Consider the following 6,121-nt stretch of genomic DNA (forward strand, 5'->3'; position numbering starts at 1 on the left):
CATTAGAAGAGTCTCCAAACTCTGAGAAATTGTTAAGTTCATGATGATGAGTACAATTTTTCTAAAAGTCTCATTTTTACCTAAACACTCAAACTTTATCATTGACAAGGGATACTATCAGTTATTTGCCTTTAAATGATAAGTTCACTTAGTCCAATTTTAAGAAAATGTCTGCAAATACACAATCTGAATAAACATCGCCTTTTTGCCAAATAAAAGGAAACATCCATGAGAAAAGGAGCTAATTCAACTCATGATTCAAATACTTGTTCAAATGTTTTCCCTGAAGATAATCATCATTTTTCAGTACTAGAGGAGCTTTATGTGTACTTCCAATTTTACCACAAGGAATATTAAAATGACATTTACTCAAGGGTCAAGATTCAATAAAGTTAATGATTTTTACTACTTCATGAAAAACAAGTCAATTTAACTTTTATTTTCTGCAGGTGCCTGATGGTGACAAATGAGATAACCACTCATGAAGTGTGATGTGAACACCTTGAGCCTTGTGCTTTCCTTGCTGTTGCTTCTACGCCACATGCAAATGTCGTCATAATAAAACAAAGGTAAAATAAAATCTTAGTATGATTTTGACCTCAGGTACTCACCAAAATGGGTCTAGGGACTTCCAGTAACCTGCACACCACAGTTTGAGAACCACTACTCTATTTCATGTATTGGATTTATACACTTTTGGATGTTTATCTTATCTACTATCTTGAAGTTAAGGGAAAACATATTTCAAAGTAGGTAATACTCAACACCAAGACACCATGAACAGCAGCATTGATCTCAATGATTTTTACGTGCACTGGGATTCGTGATCTATATAGAAAAATGCTAGGAAGTTATGAGATAAAAATGTACTTAGTAAATAAAACTATCGATAATAATCATCTCTAAAGAAAAAAACTGTATGTATATAGGATAGTTACTCTAGGTGAGCCTGGTAGTGTTCTTACTTGTTGTTATAGGATAAAGGCTGTTATAATAAATTTAAGGCAGGGCACTTAGAAGCAAAGATAGTACACAAAAAAGGAACAGTGCAAATGTTATTGTGGTAATTAAAGGCTTCTAACCTAAAACAATTCTCAAAATATCCCCCCTTGCTTAGTGACATTGCCAGAAATATTTCCTAAAACTCTCCAAAAATGTCTAAATGAAGAGATTTAGACTACTCATCAAGTGCAAAGTACAATAATGCTAAAAGTCAATTATTTCCACTTTGACCTACAGATTCAATGCAATTCCAAGCATAATATTATCAGGTTTTTATACAAAAATTGACTAGCTGATTCCCTTGTAGATGGAAGTCCCAAAGAACGTGAAATACTGTAAACAACCCTGAGAGAAGAGGACAAAAAGCTAAATGACTTACCTTTCCTGTCTTCAACACTAATTCTAGATCACCAGTAATCGAGATAATGTGGCACTACTGACCTAAGTGTAACCAAACAGAACAATGGGACAGAATAGAGCCTAGGATAATCTGAGCTTCTAAGTACTAGAAAAACTAGATATCCAAAGGAAAAAAAGATTTAAAGGAACTTTAACCCTCATCTCATATCATATAATAATTAATCCAATGTAGGTTACACGTTTAAACCTAAGAGCTAAATCTATAAAGACTTTAGAAAAACAGAATATCTTTGTAATTTGGAAGTAGTCAAAGGTATCCAAAACAGAACACAGGAAAAAATAATTTTAAAAATTTATACAGTTATAAATCCAATTGCATCAAAATCTTAAATTTACCTTTATCAAAAGACTAGTAAACAAATCAAAAGAGATATAAACTTGGAAAATACTTGCAAAATATAGATCAGATAACAAATTCATATCCAAAATAAGAGAAACTGTTAAAACTCTATGATTTAATAACAACAATATAAAAACAAGCAAAAATTTGAACAGATATTTCATAAAACACTATACATGAATGGTCAGTAAGTGTAATCCCAGCACTTGGAAGACTGAGGCCTGAACTACACAGCGAGACCCTAAAAAAATTAATAAATAAAATCACAATATGACATTGTCCTAAAAGCAAAGCTAATTCATGGTGGGGAAAACAAATCCCCCCGGAAGTAAGGAAGTGGATGAAATAAACAATAGATTTTTGGGTGTGATGTATAAAGGCCTGAGCAGATAATAATCATATATAATAAAATGTTAATTGCAAAACCAGGTGGTAGTTACAGTGATGTTCACAATGCAATTCGGGGGCTGGAGATGTAGCTCAGCAAGTGGAATAGCGCCCACCTGGCAAGCGTGAGGTCCTGAGTTTGATTCCCAGTTTAAAAAAAAATGTGCACAATGAAACTCAACTTTCCGTACGCCTCAGGCTTTCTCAGTAAGTTGCTGCGGGAAAGATAAGAGATGACGCTGTATACCAGGGTGCTCAACAGTTTGGTCGACAGGGACAAAGGTTACAAAGGGAACAACACCCAGCCACTGAGAGAAAGGGATTTTCAAAGCAGTCTGCAGGTTCCTGAGGACCCTTGGATATAGCGTCTGTTGGGCCCATGAATCTCTATGAAGATTTATTGGATACTTTGTGTTTTTATTTTAATAAACACCTAAAAACAATAATAATACAAAGGTATTTTCAATCACTTCAGTCAAAATCAGATACATCTGCAAGATTTCAGTCCCTTTTGCTTGCACTGGTATTTATGACTGCACCGGGGCCAAAGAGCAGCTCCTCGATAACAAAACAAACGTAAGTGTTCACATGCAGCATTTCTGTGAAGAACAATATGAGTGATGCTAGTCTACTGTCTGCCTGAGCTGCTTTAAACTGGTCCAAAGATGTTCAAATGAAAAGCGATCGTGACACATGCCTATCTAAAATTCTACGGAGAGCAGTAATCAACTATCATGGTTACACATATGTTAGTAATTTGATATTAGTGCACTTGAATTGGTTTAAATTAACTCAAAGTTTCATAGTTGTATAAGACCCACAAATAGGTGTTTATCTAGTTGGCTTTGCTATATATTTAAATAATATGATAAACCAAACTTAAGACTTCAAGAAACTTTTGTAGAAAATAGACGGAATCAATGTTAAAAGTCAGATGCACTAACTAATCATTTAAGCCAAGAAAGAAAAGACGGAGGGAAGAGAGGGAGAAGTGTGGCCGTGGGATGAAATATATATTTTTTAAAAAAGAATTTGAAAGACACAGATGTATTCTCCAAAGTCCTGCTGAAATCTTGTAAGCTTCACTGCATATGGAGGTTGACCAAGGATCGAGGAGACCGTTCAGCTTGCACACCAGATGGTCTATATAAAACCAAGACCAAACCTTCCTACAACGACAGTCGTGCCCTGCAGCGTCCACAGCCTGGAAAGCCCTTCTCTTGCTCTTTCATCACACACGATTTCAAAGAGTTCCTGAAGCTTCTAAGCAGGGACATCACGAGAGGTTAAGCTTTACCCCGTGGATTCTCCAGCAGCCTGAGTCAGATACCCAATACATTAGCTGACAAATATTTCTTGATGTCGTGGGGCACTGTTCTCGGAGACTGCAGATACAGTGATTACACAGAATCATTGTCTTAAGAAGCATATATTCAGATGGAAGCGACATACACGCAAAGTAATAAAGCTTTGACTTTACTTAATGTACTAAGAAAAATAAGACAATTCAAGCGAGAATCCCTAGGGTTGAGAACATGGTGCTGCTCTGGTTTAGGCTGTCTGAAGAGCCTCCTAGCGACAACGAGGTTCACTGACGGGTAACAGCCATACTGTGATAGCGCGCTAGAGCCTTGGGGTAGAAGTAGTGAGTTCAGAACGTCACAGGACAGAGGAAGGCCAGCAAGCAAGCATGGTAAGCAAATGAACGCTGGAGGAAGGTAGGTGAGGACGATGAAATGGCAGAGGTCAGGTTATGCAGGGCCATTCAGCCGTTCTTTTTAAATATGGTTTAGATGTTTTTCCAAGAGCAATGGGAAGCCACTGACTTCAACAAAGAAGTGACGTAATTTTATTTACTCTTCAGGGAAAAGTTTGAAGGAAGAATGGATTTGCATGAAAAATCAAAACGGCACAGAAAACCAGTAAAAAGATGGTTGTAACTGTCACTAAAGGATTGTCCTAGCAGTAGAGACGGTGAGTTTTGACATTTATATTACATTTTGTAGGTAAAACCCTTACTAACTTACATAAGGAATTCTTAGTTTAGGGATCTTGACAAGTGGGTGAACCTACTGCCACTTTGTAAAGTGAAAAAACGAAGAACAGTGACAAGATTGTGGGGTAGGGAAAGTGATAATAAAGATTATGCTACAATAAATTAAATATCTGATAAACACACTGGCAGCTGAATACACCAATTTAAAGTTCCCAAGAGATCAGGGCTAGAGATCAAATTTCAGACCGATCAGGATACAACTGGCATTTTAATCTATGGTGTCAGACAGATTCACCCAGAAAAAATAAAAACAGAAGCGCAGACTATAGAGAACCCTGATACCCCTTCCTCAAAAGGTTCATGAATTGTCACAAAGCCTTGAGGAAAACATATTTAAGAAAAGCAGGGAGTCTGGTGTGTGAAATGCCCCTGAAAAGTGTAACAGACTAAGGACAGAAAACGACTTAGACTTCGGCAGAGTGAGATCTTGATAAAAGGTAACTCAATGGAGTAAGGTGATGAAAGGCTGACTGGAGGCCAAGGAGAGATTGGAGGACAAGGATAAGGATGCACTGAGAGCAGACACCACTTGCAAGAAGGAAAATCAGAAAAAGGCATTAGCAACTGGGGAGCAAGGGAGGGACTGCGGTTCCAACGCAGTAGCACTAAGACAGAATGACACGGCTAAGGAAATGGTCACACACGCGTGGAGGATGCAGGAAAGAAAAGATAACTGCAGGAACAGTGTTCGAAGGAGGAGAAGAAAGACAGGGCACCGGTGAAAAGCACGTCCTTTACGTGGAGAAGGAGTGCTTCTTCCCCTGAAAAAGAAACCAACGGGGTGTACGAATACATTAGCAGGATTAGTGGGGAAAATAAGGCGATTCTCATTTGCTAGAAATTCTTTTCTCTAGAAAATGAGGAGAATATCTGAAATGAAAAAGAGGAGTGAGGAGATCAGAAAAGAAAGCAAGCACATAGAACATGGGAACATGAGTCACTAAGAGATACAGCAAGGCCTCTGTCTGATACTGATGAATTCTTCCTTGAAATTCAGGGCCTTACATGTGAAGTGAATGTCAGCTCAGCTATACGATTTTCTCCAATAAAATTCACTGAAGAATGAATATTTCTTAAAACTGCAGCTCTACAGCTATCGCTCAAGCACCGGGAAGGTAGGCCAGGCCCCAATCCACGGCAGGAAGGAGAACCACGCCTGCTCCCGACCCAGCAGCCATCACTCAAGTGCTGGGAAGGTAGCCGTGCAGGCGCCCCTGAACCCCCATAATGCCCCCCCTGCACTCTCAGACCTCCTGACTGTGCAAGTCTTTGGACCCACTCTGCAAAGACAGAGGTGGTCATCAAGGGTATTTTTCTGAGTTCCCAACTTTGAACATCTTTAAAGAAAGGGCGTGGGAAACCTATAATAGAACGTTGCAGAGTTCAACCATTCAGAAGGATGGGGAACTCAATCTGGGCCTTGCAGCCCGAGGTCAGTCAGAGTCATGGGGTTCAGCAATCAGCTAACTGAGATCAGGAGTCTTGCATCCTCGCTCTGTCTGAGCCATTAAATGGTAAATATACTATATTGAAAAGTTTGTTCACTGCAGACATGTTCGGGACTGCTTCTTGATTTCAATTTAATTCAAATGATTTAAGGGTGATAGACTAGTGACTACCACAGGTGGTCAGTGTCCAAGTTGTGCTTGATCTTAATGTGTTGCTGATTGTATCAGTTGGGGTAAAGCATTGCCGTTGATTTGATGAGCTGTTTTCTCTGATGTTATGAAGATGAGAATGTCTGTGGGTCGTTAAAGACACAGAAGCTAGCGTGCTACTATATCAGGAAGATTTGGGTGATAATCCAGAGATTAAACCAAGGACAGTCCGACAATAAAAATTAAAATGAGAAAACACTTAAGCAAGACACAAGGACAGACTTCCAGTTCACCAATGGCAAACAGTAGGGCAAATGA

The sequence above is a fragment of the Fukomys damarensis genome, unplaced genomic scaffold (assembly GCF_012274545.1).
Source record: "Fukomys damarensis isolate Sample0158 unplaced genomic scaffold, DMR_v1.0_HiC HiC_scaffold_5, whole genome shotgun sequence".
NCBI lineage: Eukaryota > Metazoa > Chordata > Mammalia > Rodentia > Bathyergidae > Fukomys > Fukomys damarensis.